The following is a 15,159-nucleotide window of genomic DNA, read 5'->3' as shown; positions in this document are numbered from 1 at the left end:
CTGATTAAGTAGGTCCACAGATTCTTGTACAACCTGAGGCCACGTATGGAGGGAGTGTTTGGGCATTGCTAGGCTTCCATTCTGTGCCTTCAATATTTGAGACTGTAGGAAATCTTCAGAATCCAAAATACTTTGTTGTACTGTTTTTGGATCGAGGGGTGAGGTGCTGAGTTCTCCTGATATAAACCATACTGCTTCCAGGGGAGTTGAGGCTATAGAGTAAGAACGATATATCTTTGCCTGGACTCCTAATTCCCACCACTTATCCCATGGGTCTGAAATAGTAAATTTCAGAATACATGTCCCTTCACAATTGGGGGGGTCCTATGTGAATAAAAGTGACCTGGGGTCCCCAGTGCTATGTATTTTACAGGACCAATATGGGCAACCCCCATAATAATCTGTATATGTAGCTCTGTACACCAGCTCTGTGTCTGGTCATAGAGAAAACATAAATACAACTTAGTTACAGAAGGGCCCCCCATTATGGTGGAGGAATCTACTACTTTAGGTTGTATCTGAAAGGAAATGGGTCCTGGGCACCCAGTTGTAGCGCAGTGCCCCCCATCCTATGACCACATTTTTGTCCGCACTATAAGTTGCCCCTTCCATTTCCCTGATCTTAACTCGCCAGTGATAGCTGCCAGCATTGGGAGTGTAGAAGCATAAACCAAAGATTAACAATGCTAGGGGCATTGTCTTTTGAGCCTTAGCTTTAGTTCACGGTCTGCGGGATCTATTGGCAGCGGTTCCCATTTCTGGGAGATGTTCTTGTCCTCGGCTCCTTTGACGTGACACACATGAATCCAAGTCCTAATGCCTTCTACTTTCACCGCTGTAGGGGTGGTCAGGAAGACAGTGAATGGCCCCTTCCAGCGGGGTTCTCGGTTTCCCACTTGGTGGTGGCATATCCAAACCGAATCTCCGGGTAGGTAAGGATGCGGCTCCACCTCTGTCTCAGTGTGTGCAGCTTGGACTCCTGCGTGGGCTTTTCTCAAGACAGACTGTAGTGCCTTTAATGACTGGAGCACAGATTGGTCCATAATTTCTGCCAGGACAACTTCCTGCAATCGTGGACAGAGTGGGGATGGTCTTCCAAACATTATTTCAAAGGGGTAACCTTGTTCAGGTAGGATGTACACAGTACCCTAAGGAGGGCGAAGGGAAGGAGATCCACCCATCCTCCACCAGTCTCCAGAATTAGCAATGTCAAGGTTTCTTTAAGAGTCCAGTTCATTCTTTCTACTTGTCCGGAGCTCTGTGGCCGGTAGGCACAGTGTAATTTCCAATTTGTGCCCACGGCTCTGGCCAATGCTTGCGAGACCAGACTCACAAATGCAGGGCCATTATCTGACCTGATTGCTAGAGGCAACCCAAATCTAGGGATTATTTCTTCTAATAAGCTTTTAGCTACCACTCTTGCCATCTCACGTTTGGTGGAGAAGGCTTCCACCCACCCTGAAAGGGTGTCCACGAAGACCAACATATATTTGTGCCTGTACTTTCCCAGTTTCATTTCTGTAAAGTCCACCTTCCAATAGATTCCTTGTTCTCTGCCTGTTTCCCTCCTTCCTCTTCCCATCCTGGTCCCTCCCGCATTTACTGCCTGACATTGGGCACATCTGTCTACCACATGCTGATCCATGTGCCCTAGATTAGAAACCTGAAACTGCCTCCCCACTAGCTCCTTGAGTTTACCTGTTCCCAAATGGGTACCCTGGTGCATCTGGCCTGCTAATTTCTTCCCTAACCTTTGAGGAAGAATTATCTTTCCTGTCCTGGTCTTAGCCCAGTCCTCCTCATAGTCTGATTTACTCCGTTTCTGCAATAGTCTGGCTTCTCAGGTAGGGCCAGTGCTGGAAGTGTAACCAGCTCTTGTACCATGTCTGGAGCCGCTTGTTTTGCAGCTTGATATGCTAATTGGTTTCCTTTTGAAACTAGATCATTCCCCTTTTGGTGCCCTGGGCAGTGCATGACAGCCACTTCCTTTGGGTCCCAAATAGCCTGAAGAAGGGCCAATATTTCTTCTCTATTTTTAATTCCTTTCCCTTCCACTGTCAGTAAGTCCCTTTTTTTTTGTAAATAGCCCCATGTACATGGAGAGTAGTGAAGGCATACCTACTATCTGTGCAGATGTTGACGGTTTTACCCTTAGCCATCTGAAGCGCCCTAGTCAGTGCTATTAACTTTGCTTTCTGTGCAGAGGTTCCACGTGGTAGGGCATCCTTCCAGAGTTCCTGTTCCGAAGAGACCACCATGGCCCCTGCATACCTTTTCTCATCGGCCACGTAGCTACTCCCATCAGTGAACAGAGTCATTTCTGCATTCAGAAGGGGAGTGTCTCTGAGATCAGGTCTTATCCCTGTAATCTGGGTTAGGACCTCCCCACAGTCATATGAGTGGTTGGCCAGTCCTTTTGGCAACAATGGTCTGGGTTTAGCACTGCTGGGGGCCCGAAGGTCACCTTCAGTTTGTTGAGGAGGAGAGCCTGATATGCCGTCACCTGGGCGTTTGTCATCCATTGGTCTGGTGGAGTCTGGAGAAGGCCCTCAATAGTGTGAGTGGTGGTCAAGATGAGATTCTTTCCCAAGGTTAGCTTTACCAGAAGAGCTGTAGCTGCAATTATGCAGAGACATGGGGGAAACCCAGTAGCTACTGGATCTAATTTTTTGCTGAGATAGGCTACTGGTCTTTGCCAAGGCCCCAGAGTTTAATTCAGTACTCCTTTGGCCACTCTTGCCTTCTCATCCACATACAAGTGGAAAGGCTTGGTAACATCTGGGATGGCCAATGCAGGGGCGCTCAGTAGGGCTGCTTGTAATTCCTGTAATGCTCCTTCCGCCTCAGCTGTCCACTCTATTGTGGTGAGCCCGCCCCTAGTCAACTTGTAAAGGGGTTGAGCAATCTCTGTGAACTGTGGTATCCAAAGCCGGCAATATCCTGCTGTCCCAAGAAATTCCCTCACTTGTTGGGGGGTAGTGGGATGGGGGTATCGGGTGATCACCTGTTTTCTGGATACAGACAATGAATGCACTCCCTCATGCAGGTCAAAGCCTAAGTAAGTTGCATGGCTTCGACAAAGTTGTGCTTTCTTTGCTGACACCGGATACTCTTTCTCCTGCAGGGTCTGCTAGAGGGCTCTTGTCCCTTGCAAGCATGACTCAAAGTCCTCCACAGCTACCAGTAAGTCATCACCATACTGCAATAGGGTGATTTTGGGGTTGGAAGTTCTATACTCACGTAAATCTTCATGCAGAGCTTTGTCAAAGATGGTAGGCGAATTCTTAAATCCTTGGGACAGCCTCGTCCAGGTGAGCTGGCCCTGGAATCCTTCCTGTGAATCAGACCACTCGAAAGCAAAAAGGGGCTGGGATTACCTAGCCAGAGACATGCAAAAGAATGCATCCTTGAGGTCTAACACGGTATATACAGTCCTTCTGGGACCCAAGAGGGAGATCAAGGTATAAAGGTTCGGTATAGTTGGGTGGATGTCCTCAATCTGTCTGTTAACTTCTCGCAAGTCCTGAACGGGTCAATACTCTCCAGTTTCAGCTTTCTTGACTGGGAGCAAAGGTGTGTTCCATGGAGATTTGCAAGGAATTAGCATCCCGCCTCCTTGGAGGCGTTAATATGCTTTCTTATTTCTTCCTTAGCTTCCCGGGGAAATTGGGAACTGGTGGACTCGAATAGCCATAGCCATCGTTTTTAACTGCACTTCTACAGGAGGTCGTCCTTTGGCCAGGCCAGGAGGATTTCCTTCTGCCCAGACCTTGGGGAACTCCACTTGTGGAGTTTAGAGAAGGCTTCCTTCCCTCCTCTCTTCTGGTTCCGAGAGGGGATCATAAAGGAGATGTTCATCTGCTGCTGCCACAAACACCTGCACTGGGGGTGGTCCCCAAGTCACAGTCACATCTCCTTCTGAGAATTGAATGCCAGCTCTAGCTTATGGAGGAGGTCCCTCCCCATCAAGTTATATGGGGCATTAGGAAGGACCAGAAATCGGTGTTTGACTTTTCCTGAGGCTAAGTTCAGAGTCCTCTCTGTCGTCCATTTATGTTTCTCTGTGCCATTTGCCCCTTCTACCCAAATTACCTCTCTAGATACCTCTCCCATGGGGCTTAATAAAGATGAGAATTGAGCTCCCGTATCCACCAAGAAGTCAATCGATTTCCCCTCCACTTCAATCTTAACCCAAGTTTCGGAGAGGGGTTCCGAACCACGGCCCCTTCAGTTCTGTGTGGCTAATATGGTTGCCTTCTTTCGTGGGCACTCCCTAGCCCAATGTCCTTTTCCTCTGCAATTGAAGCACCGGTCTGAATCTGAACCTTCCGGTCCTTTTTTCTCCCTGCTTAGGCTTCTCTTTCCACCGACCACTCCTTGCCTGTCTGTTTCTCTCCTCCTCGGTCATCCCTTGCTCCCTGTCGTCTCTCTGCCTTGTGTAAAGCCAAAATCTTAACTATCTTCCTAGTCTGCTTCTCCTCTTCTTGTGTGTCCCTATTGTTGAACACCTTTTCTGCTATACTAACCAACTCAGTCAAGTTTTTCCCTTCGAACCCTTCTATTCTCTGAAGTTTCCTTCTTATGTCCGGGGCCAACTGACTAGCAAATGCAAGATTGATTGCTCTCTGGTTTTCGGGTGCCTCAGGGTCTATCGGGATATATATTCTATAGTCTTCAATAAACCTTTCCAGAAAGGCCCCAGGAGACTCATTCTTACCTTGAGTCACTGCACTGATTTTGGATAAATTTATGGGTCTCCTTGCAGCTGCACGGAGTTCCCCCAGCAAGACCTGGCAGTTGAAATGGAGGCTCTCCCTACCTTCATCGGTGTTTGGGTCCCAATTAGGGGCTTCCTTTGGACAGTAGTCTTCTATGCATCCAGGAGTTCCGCCAAGCCTCTCACTTATCACCTTATGTGTTTCCCTCACGATGCGGTCCCTTTCTTCCGCGTTTGAGAAGCCCATAAGGAGCTGCTGAATGTCCACCCAGCCAGGATGATGAGTGAGAAAAACAGTTTCCAAAAGATTAATTAAATCTTGGGGATGGGCAGAGAAAGGCTTGTGTTGAGATTTCCAGTTATAAATGTCAGAAGATGAGAAAGGGACCTGAGAGGCAGAGGGTGGCAAGGAGGAGGGGAGGGCTGGGATAAAAGAAGGGTCACAGTGACCTTCCTGTGAGGCAAGCCTATAGGTAGATCCTGACCGGGTGTGGGGTGGGCTCAAAAACGTGTCGGTGGGCTGGGATTTCGGTTTAGGGGACAGATAGGGAGGGGAATCCAAGTACTCCTTGTCTGATGGAGGTAGGATGGACTTTTCAGCCCCCGTCCTTCTCTTTGGTTTTGGAGGTCTGACCTGTCTCAGAGCAAGAGAAACAGTTTTGTTAGCATGGGGAAGGTGGGGTTTTAACCAGGATGGTGGCTCTTCCACCAAATATCGCCTAGCCAAAATATATAGTATTTGGTCTTGATGGAGGTCAAAAATTTTACTCTGGGTAGAGTAAATCGGGGCCAATGCAAACGTTCCCTCTGGTGGCCATCCTGTAAAGAAAATGGGCAATTCCAGCTGGCAGAACATTTTGAGTTTTCCTGGGTAAACTTTGTCACATGACTGGGCAGCCTTGTCTTGGAAATCCTTAAAACATTGGAGGATAAGGTTTAGGGGCATTGTGAGCTCCTTACTCCTTGTATGACCCATTTTCCTATCAGGCGGTAAAGAGAAACACCCAACAAGGGGTAAGACACAGACAGTCAACACAAAAATGGCAACTCCTACAAGACAAAGGATCAGCTCTTAGATGCACTGCCATACAAACACAAAACTATAGTAACTCAACCGTTCTGCTGTGCCCAGGAGACCACGCCATGCTCCCTAATCTGCAACAGCCTGTTTGTTGTGCCTGGGAGACTCTAACTACCTATTTCTGCAAGGACCCAGCTTTGCCATGCCCTGGAGAGCTACACTGTGTCGTTTCTCCCCAATGGGCCACTCCCCTGGAGCTCCCCAGCAGAAAGGACAAAGCATAAAGACCAAAGACAAAACAAGATCTTACCTCCGGAGGTTTCTGTTCAAAATTCTGATGCTGGCTCAGTCCTCGTCTTTTGAGCCGGGACAAGGCCCCCAAATGTTAGGGTCCGTGATCAAAGGAACGAGTCTGACACAAAAGTGGAAGTTAAAGAGTTTATTATTCCGTGCCTAGCATCGAGAATCATACTGACCGGTCAGGGCCATCTCTAAAATGTGAGTGAGAGAGCTACCTCACCTAATCTCACAGGCTACTTTTATAGACCGCCAGCCATGTGGTTGGGCTGGCCATACACAGGTGGCCAATGGAATGCACCATAGCTGATTGATGTTTGGGGCAACCACTGACACCTTTCCTGTTTGAATGGACCTATCATCTCGGTGGGCTTCTGGCTGCACTGCTCTGTGGACAAAGGAAAAGGGAGGGAGTTTCCTGGCAGGCCAAGGGGGCTAAGGTGGGGAAGTCCCTTTCAGGTTCTTTCTTGTGGTACCGAGGTTTGGGCTCAGAGAATTATGTTTGTTAGAAAGCTCTGGACCACTTCAGCCCTTTCTGCAATGTAATAAGATCATATATTTTTCCCATACTGACCTCAGACCACAATCTTTCCATCTGTACTTATACATAGTTGAGATTAAAGGTATAAATCACTTTGCCTTGTTTGTGTTATGAAATGAGGCAGTATTCCTAACCTTTTATCTGGGCCCCGTGATCTCTAAGCACTATTTTTTCCTGGTATCTTCACGTCGTTCACGCTAGTCATGAATAGTTTCTTCATACATGGTACTAATCAGCTATGACCTACAGATGAACACTGCAAACTAGCTTAGCTGTAGACAGCTTAATCTCACAGCTTCCAAATTCTCCATGCAAAGATGGAGTCCTCTCTCTGATTGGTTCTGTTCCCTGTAGTAAATGTCCATGAACCAGGAATGACTGGTCTTACAGTTCCATCTCGGTAGCGGAGCCACCCTGGCATTTAGCGTTCCCACTGCCTGATTGTTTCCCAGTTAGTGGCTGCCATTCAGTCATTTGTTTCCTTCCTTTGCTAAGGACAAAGGTTTGCAAGCTTGACATCTATGTCTTATTCAGAGGTTTGATCTTTGAAGGATAACAGTAAATTCCATTTCTGTTTCCCCTTCTTGGTCAGATTTAAGCATTGACTGTAAAGTTCACTTTTAATCAACGAAACAATATAATTGGTCATAAGTATTCCAAAGATTTGAGATTACTCTGTAACATAATTAGTGGCCACATGTGATATTCTTGACTATTTGCAATTAGGAAAACTAGAAATATAACAGGAAGTTAGTAACCAAGAGAAGATATAGTGGGAAAAGAACATAATGAGTAGGGGGAAAAAAACCAGTTTGGAAAACCAAGCTAAACTCAAGAAAGCATAATCAGCAGAAACAGAATGGGGTGAGTTGCAAAGTCAGGAGTGAGCAGAGAGATCACAGCACCACTCACACAGAGGTGGCAGCTGCACATGTAAGTGGGCTCCCACTAGCAGATTGAGTTCTCTCCTTGTCCTTGGCATTCTTCCCCCACCCTCAGATACACATTGGAAGTCATGCACCACTGACAGCTGTGAACACGGCTGCAGTCATAGCAGAAGCTGGGACTTGTGCACCTGGTCCTCCTCTGTCTGTGTCTGTCTGTCTATTTGTCTCTCTCTCCTGCTGCTCTCACTATTAAATATTCTTGGGGCATGTTCCTAATATAACAGTAATTATATTCAGAGAAAAATTTGTCTAGTTTTGCTTGCATTAGTAAACCATCTTCTCACAATACCTTCATTCCTATATCATCCACTATGTTATTTTTTTAACATAGTTTAAACTCCTAGTTTTATAATCATTCATTTGTTCATTCCACAAATATTCATTAAGGATTTTATTTTAATTATTACCGACCTGTTAAAATTTCACGATTTCGCCATTTGAAGCCCAATAAATTCTGGAGCCCTTTGTTTGGCTAGGCAGCTATGCAGTTTTAGAAAATATGTTGCATAGTATAACTGCATTTAAAAAATATTTATATTCCAAAAAGAAAAATATGGCTGATGATTGCATTCTGTGCCATGTTAAAGAGACAAGAAAGACACTTAAGGCTGAAGTTAATTATATTGCAGGGATGACTGATCAAGGAACAAGGGAGATTTTTCTGCCACCTCTACAGTAAGATAAAGTTAGTTATTAACTACAATATATTTGATTTACATAAGTGTAAAATGATTGTTGGGACATTAATATACTTATTTTTATAGGAAGAATTTTGAACTTTAAAATGATCTTTCCCATGTTTTGTATTTTAGTTTTCTATTTTTGCTTTGTCTAATCCACATATTCAGTACCGTAGGCAGGTTTCCCTTTGCTTAGCCAATCTCTGAGTTTAAGGACTGACATGATATAACTGTCACGTAGGAGGCAACATGAGGTGAAGGTGTTGTCAAATATTGAACCCTATGTTGTCTTTCAGCCTACACCTTCTTCTCATTATCTTTCAATTATTGTGACTCATAGGCATATAGAGATGCATTAAAACTAAGTTTTTTGCAGTATCTAATGAGCTGGAAAGGAGTCTTGGATGTGATGGTAATCTGGCTCTTTGTAGAGGGAAAAAAGTACTCTTGTCTTGTTTGCTAATTTTCAAGGTATTAAACTGTAACAAAGGAAAGTTTCAGGGCTGGGATGTAGCTCAGTGGCAAAGCAGTTGTCAAGGTAATGCAATGTCATGGGTTCAATTCCTGGTACCAAAAAGAAAAAGGCAAAAAAAAATACAGCTTTAAAAAAAAGCAAGGATGGGGCCAGGAGTTTGGCTTAGTGGTAGATTGCTCACTTAGCATGCATGAAGACCTGGGTTCGACTCCTCGGTACCACATACATAGAAAAAAAAAAGACGGAAGTGGTGCTGAGGCTCAAGTGGTAGAGCTTTAGCCTTGATAAAGCCCAAGGACAGTGCTCAAGCCCTGAGTTCAAGGCCAAGGACTGGCAAAAAAAAGTAAGGAAAGAAAAGTTTCAAATATTTGCTAATGGCACTCATTGTCGATTCTTTTTTGATCTTGTACACCCTGTAACAGATATTGGTCAAATTTCAACTAGAACCAATCTGGTCTTTTTTGTAAGTATTATTAAGTATACATTGTAAATCCTTGATACAAAAGAACTATTATCATTCCCTCCTTACCTACTTGCTTTTGGTAAGGAGAACAGTCATTGCTTTGACCTTGATCCTCTGAAGGGAACAGACTTTATGGACAACTTCACTTATGCCTATCTCCCTCTGTAATCTCTTTCCCTTTCTCTCAAAAGATCATACTGTTTTGTATATGTTTACCCCCAGTATCCTATATTTAATATCATGTATTCTAAACCTGCAAATTTAAATTAACTTATTTATTTAGTTTCTCAATGGATGGAAGCTGGAGCCTTTCATATGCTAGGCAACATTTCTACCACTGAGCTATAGCCCCACTTCTTGGTTTTAGAGAGGTCTCACCATGTAGCATCATATTAGTCTCAACAGTGACTATGTAGCCCAGACTGGCCTGTACGCTATAATTCTTGTTCCTCTGCTTCTCAAGTTCTTCAATTAGAGGTAAAATTTCATTTTAAAGCCAGACTTTTTTTGTTTTGTTTTTGCCAGTCCTGGGCTTGAGCTCATGGCCTCAGCACTGTCCTTAGACTTTCTCAAGGCTAGAGCTCTACCACTTGAGCCTCAGCACCACTTCTCGCTTTTTTGTCTATGTATGAGATACAGAGGGGTTGAACCCAGGTCTTCGTGCATGCTAGGCAAGCACTCTACCACTAGGCCAAACTCCTGGCCCCTAAAGCCAGACTTTTGAGTGGTATTAGATATATCATTAAAAACTTGTTTCAGTTAAGATATTAAATCACAATTTTATTATTTAGGAATAGATTCAGGATGTGGAGATGTGTTTTTAATTAAACACCGGAGTCTAAATTGGTGAAAAGACAGAAAGTGGGGAGAAAGAAAGGGCAGGAAAGAAGGAGGAAGGAAGGAAGAAAGGAAGGAAGGAAGGAAGGAAGGAAGGAAGGAAGGAAGGGAAGGAGGGAAGGAGGGAGGGAAGGATGGAAGAGAGAGAAAGAGGAAAAAGGTGATTCCCTAAAGTTTGCATGAAAATAAATTTAATTATAATGTTTTGTTTCTCAAGTGAAGTTATCACTTAAAGTTATTCAGATATAGTAAAAGTATAAATTGGATAATTTTCTGTTTAGTATGTTTGAGCAAAGTTATCAGCATTGTAAGTTTTCGTTGCTGCTATCTCCTAACTTGCTACAGACACAAGGCATTAAGGTTAAAGCAATGATGTGGGCCTTTATGGGAGGCTGAACTAAATCCTTCTGAGATTAATGATCTGAACAGATAGCTGAGGCTTCATCTCATTCTCTGAAAACCTATTTATCTTTCAGGGAATCAGGTGAGCACAGCGGAAAGGAACCAGAATATAAACTATACTTATAATACATGAATTCATCTTCACAATTTCATCTTCACAATGATTTAACTTTTTTTTATAAACTCATTGTAAACCAACTTCTTCACTGAAGCAGGGAGAATAAATGGGAATAAAGTTCCTAAAAGAAAATAGCAATATACAGATTTTTATTTAGCTTATTTTATTGAATACATCTTTTTTGAATTTTATTTGTTTATTAGCAAGAGACTAGCTAAAGGATTTGACAGTAACACTGGAATCAGAACAGTTTAGGAAGATATATTTAGTGACAGAAAGACAGATGAATAGATTTTTTATGAACATTATGTTGAAAGTCATAAATTTGTAAGCTAGAGACTGGCAACAGTCTATACTATTTCTCAGCAGTCTATGCGTGTGTTAATTTTCCCTCCATACAAATCTATAGTCTTCTGTTTTGAAGGTATCTTTGATTTTACAATGTAGGTCATAGAAAGGCTTAATGAAATTTAAACTTTTTCTTTCCTCTATGGACTGAGACCTTGAAGAAACCAAAATGTGCAATAATCATATCCTCTTTTCTTGGCCTTTCACAATGAAGTGTGTTCCAGAGAAATGATGTCATTTGGTATTCCAGGACACACTTTGAGGAGAACAAGGAGGAAGCACTTGCCCTGTTGGAAAGCTTTTCCTGGAGATATGATGAAGTGGGGGAATGAAAGATCTCCCCAAGACATGGCAGCAGCACTCTTGGCTGAACATGTACCCTCCTACTTCAGACTGAGTTATTATTAGACGAGCAGAAAAGGAAGAAAGATGATTTTAATTTCCCAGTGTTGAAGATAGTTTTTCAGGACGAGAGACAGACACAGACTGCACAGACCTGTATTCTATAAATTTTAACATTTGATGAAACCCTTTTTTAATATATTTCCGAGAATAAGGACACAGTGAAAAAAATACAATAACAGACAACAGAAATGGTCCAGGCTATTATCACACCCTGCTGTCATTTATATTTAGAATATTTTCTAATGTGTGATTTTTTTTCAAGCACATAAGTGAACATAAATAGGTCCGCAACTACTTAAGGAGTATTTTCTTTTAATAATGCAAGTCAAAGAAAATCCACTGTTTGGCTGCTTAGACGGTATGATTGTGTATTTGAGGTCAGTCTGGGATGCATAACAGTTTCAAAACAAGTTCAGCCTCAAAAACACAATATCTTGTCTTGAAACATAATTAACTCCAAAAGTAAAAAAAATAAATAACCCTAAAATCCCTGGCCCGGATGTGAGTTCTTGTGTAGCTAGTAGGAATGTCCTTTGTACTTCTAAGGGTGTTAAGTAGAATAAGCAAATAGTGTACAAAGCAGAGAATGCAATATCTAATGTCTAAAATATTTCCTACCTGACTTTTTTTTAGAAGAAATAAAAAACAATACTGCTTTAATAAGATAATTTGGGAAATTCTTGCCAATAAAACAAAAAAATGGCATCTATTTACAGGTAGTATCATTTACTATGCAAAAATCTCAAAAAAATTACAAAAGAGTATAAGAGCAATGACAATAAAATTGCAAACTAGTTGGGTGCTGGGACGCTGAGACCTGAGGATCACGGTTCAAAGTCAGCCTGGACAGGGAAGTCCCTGAGACTCTTATCTCCAATTAACCACGAGAAAACTGGAAGTAGTGTTATGGCTCAAGTGGTAGAGTGGTAGCCTGGTGCTGAAAAACTAAGGGAAAGCACCCAGGCCTAGAGTTCAAGCTCCATGACAAAATAATCAAATTAATGACTCATAAGTGAGTTTAGCAAGGACCTAGAATAGGTAGTTACTATACAAAAATCAATTCATTGTACATATCAACACTGGACTTAATAAATAACATTAAAAGGTTAATGGCATTTACAGTTACTCAAAAAATGGAAATCACAAATCTAGAAGAATACATGTGAAATTAATGTGATTAAAATCTCACAATTTTAAAGAAAATTTTATCAACAAGATTGAGGTAAATGGGGTGACATTAGATATTCTGATATACAGGATTAATAGAATATTTATAAAATATAACTGTGATTTTCTGCAGGAAGGTTTGAATTAAAATTCATACAGAATTGAAAATTATAACAATTTTAACACAAGGATAAAGCTAGAAGAGTTACCTGATAACAAGATGTTACACTGTTATGGTAATCCTGATATTATAGAACTGACAAATAAATCAGTGATTGAAACAGAAAATTATGAGAAAAATCCACACAAATAAGTTCCACTAATTTCATTATGAGGGAAAAACAATTTAATGAAGGAAAGTTATGGTTTTAAAAATAAATACCCCATTCATACCCAAATATAGGAAGGAAAACAAGGCAGACAGATGGAAGAAAGGAAGGAAGGGGGATAAAGAAGGAAGGAACAGGGGCCCGGAGTTTGACCTAGTGGTAGAGTGCTCGCCTAGCATGCATGAAGACCCAGGTTCAATTCCTCGGCACCACATACATAGAAAAAAGCTGGAAGTGGTGCTGTGGCTCAAGTGATAGAGCTCTAACCTTGAGAAAAGTCCAAGGACAATGCTCAGGCCCTGAGCTCAAGCCCAGGATTAGCAAAAAAAAAGAAAAAGAAGGAAGGAACATAAGTTCTGATCTAAGTTGTATATTTTGTAGAAAAATTACTCCAGATAAGTTACAGAATTAAGTATAAAATGCAAGTGTTTGCAGGGAATGTGGCCAAAAGGGCTTGATACTACACTATTGGTGGGAATGTAAACTTGTTCAACCACTCTAGAAAACAGTATGAAAGTTCTTCAAATGACTAAACATAGAGCTTCCCTATAACCCAGCAGTTCCACTCCTGGACATTTACTCAAATGATGACAAACCAACCCATACTATTGCCACCAACACAACCATGCACCTTTCAGAATTATGTACCACAGCTAAGATATAGAGTCAGTCCAAATGCCCTTCAACAGACAAATGGATCAAGAAAATGTGACACATATACATAATGGAATTCTAAACGTCCATAAGAAAGAATGACATTGTCCCATAAATAAGGAAATGGAAAGACTTGGAAAAACTGTAAGTGAAATAGCCAGACCCAAATAAGCATAGGCTGCATTGTTTCCCTTAATTGAAATAACTAGAACATGTCTACAAATCTCTAAGTTAATCCAGTGGATAATCAAATACAAATAATTAAACTTGAACATAATTATTTTTAATAGGATAAAAAATATAAGATTTAGAGTTAGAGAAATACTACTAGATTTTACAAAACTATACCTGGAAAATGCAAAATCTCTATTAGGGAAATATAAAGAACATCTTCAAAGTGTATGGGAGAAAATATTAGCAATTGACATATTGGCCCATGGTATAGTATATAAAGTATACGAAAAGGTTTCAAAAGTCAACAGAAAGGAAGCAGACAATGCATTAGAAAATGGGCAAAACATATGAAGAAAATAAATTCAATTACGTGGTTGTATAGATGGAAATATACATATGAAAAGGGCTTCAATATTATTCACCTTGAAGAAATTGTAAATTTAAACAATAATGTAGTAGTTGTATCCACTTATCAAAATGGCACAAATAAAAAGTAGCAATCACAGGAAATCCTAGCCAGGATGCAGAGAAGCTTGGCCATGTATGCACTGCCAGTGGTTATGTAAAACAACGCAGACATTACACTGACTAACATTTTTTTGGGCCACCATCTTCCTTTTTTTCTTTTCTTTTTATTTCTTTTTATTTTTTTTTGGTCAGTCATGGGGCTGGAACTCTGTGTGCAGCCACTCTATAGGAAATAATGGGATTAGGAAAGTGAGGAACAGATGTGACTTAAAGTATCATGGAGGATCTTGTGGTTATGAAAAGGTTCTGTTCCTTCACCGAGTCAACCTGGTTATTCTGATTTCATTGTCTGGTTGTTACTGTTACAGTCCTCCAAATCTTACCATTGGGAAAGTTGAATGTTCTACCAAATGTGTGGAACTCTATAACTCTCTGAAAACCTATCATTTACCAAGTTAAATAATTCAAGTGGCCTTCTCCAAGCTCCAGATGAAAAAGCAAGTTAATATTTATTTTAAATTAACAATTGACGATATATATAACTGATATTTGTTTTTAATTGGAAAAGCAAATCAGAATCTGAGCTGTATTGAAAATTCCTGGAAAATACAGACCCAAGACAGCTATGCATGATTGAAAGAATGCATCTGTGGCTCATGCCTGTAATCCTAGCCACTGGGGAGGCTGAGATCTGGGGATCATGTTTCCATGCCAGCCCAGGAATGAAAGTTCTTTAGCGTCTTAACTCCAGTTAACCACAAGAAAGTGATGCAGTGGCTTAAAGTGGTGGAGCACTAGTCTTGAGGTGAAGAAGCTTAGGGGCCCAGAGTTCAAATCCCACAATAGACCAAAAACAAAAAAAAGCCTATAAAATGCCTTTTAAGTACTCGAATACTAGGATAGTGGTTTTCTTTTTTAAACTAAATAAATGGAACAAGAAGACACGTATTTTTGTGAAGGGTTTGAGAACAGTTGTCAGTGTTATTTAGTACTTGGAAACTCTAGAGTCCGTTTTTGTTTTGAGTTTTATGTCTAAAAGCTTTCTTCTTCTCCAGAAAAAAAAATAGCTAATATAATCAACCTTGGAATAGAACCAAATTGCATTTCAAGGACAGA

Source organism: Megascapheus bottae, chromosome 13, assembly GCF_031878675.1.
Source record: "Megascapheus bottae isolate mThoBot1 chromosome 13, mThoBot2.hap1, whole genome shotgun sequence".
Lineage (NCBI taxonomy): Eukaryota > Metazoa > Chordata > Mammalia > Rodentia > Geomyidae > Megascapheus > Megascapheus bottae.
Note: the sequence above shows the minus strand (reverse complement) of the source record.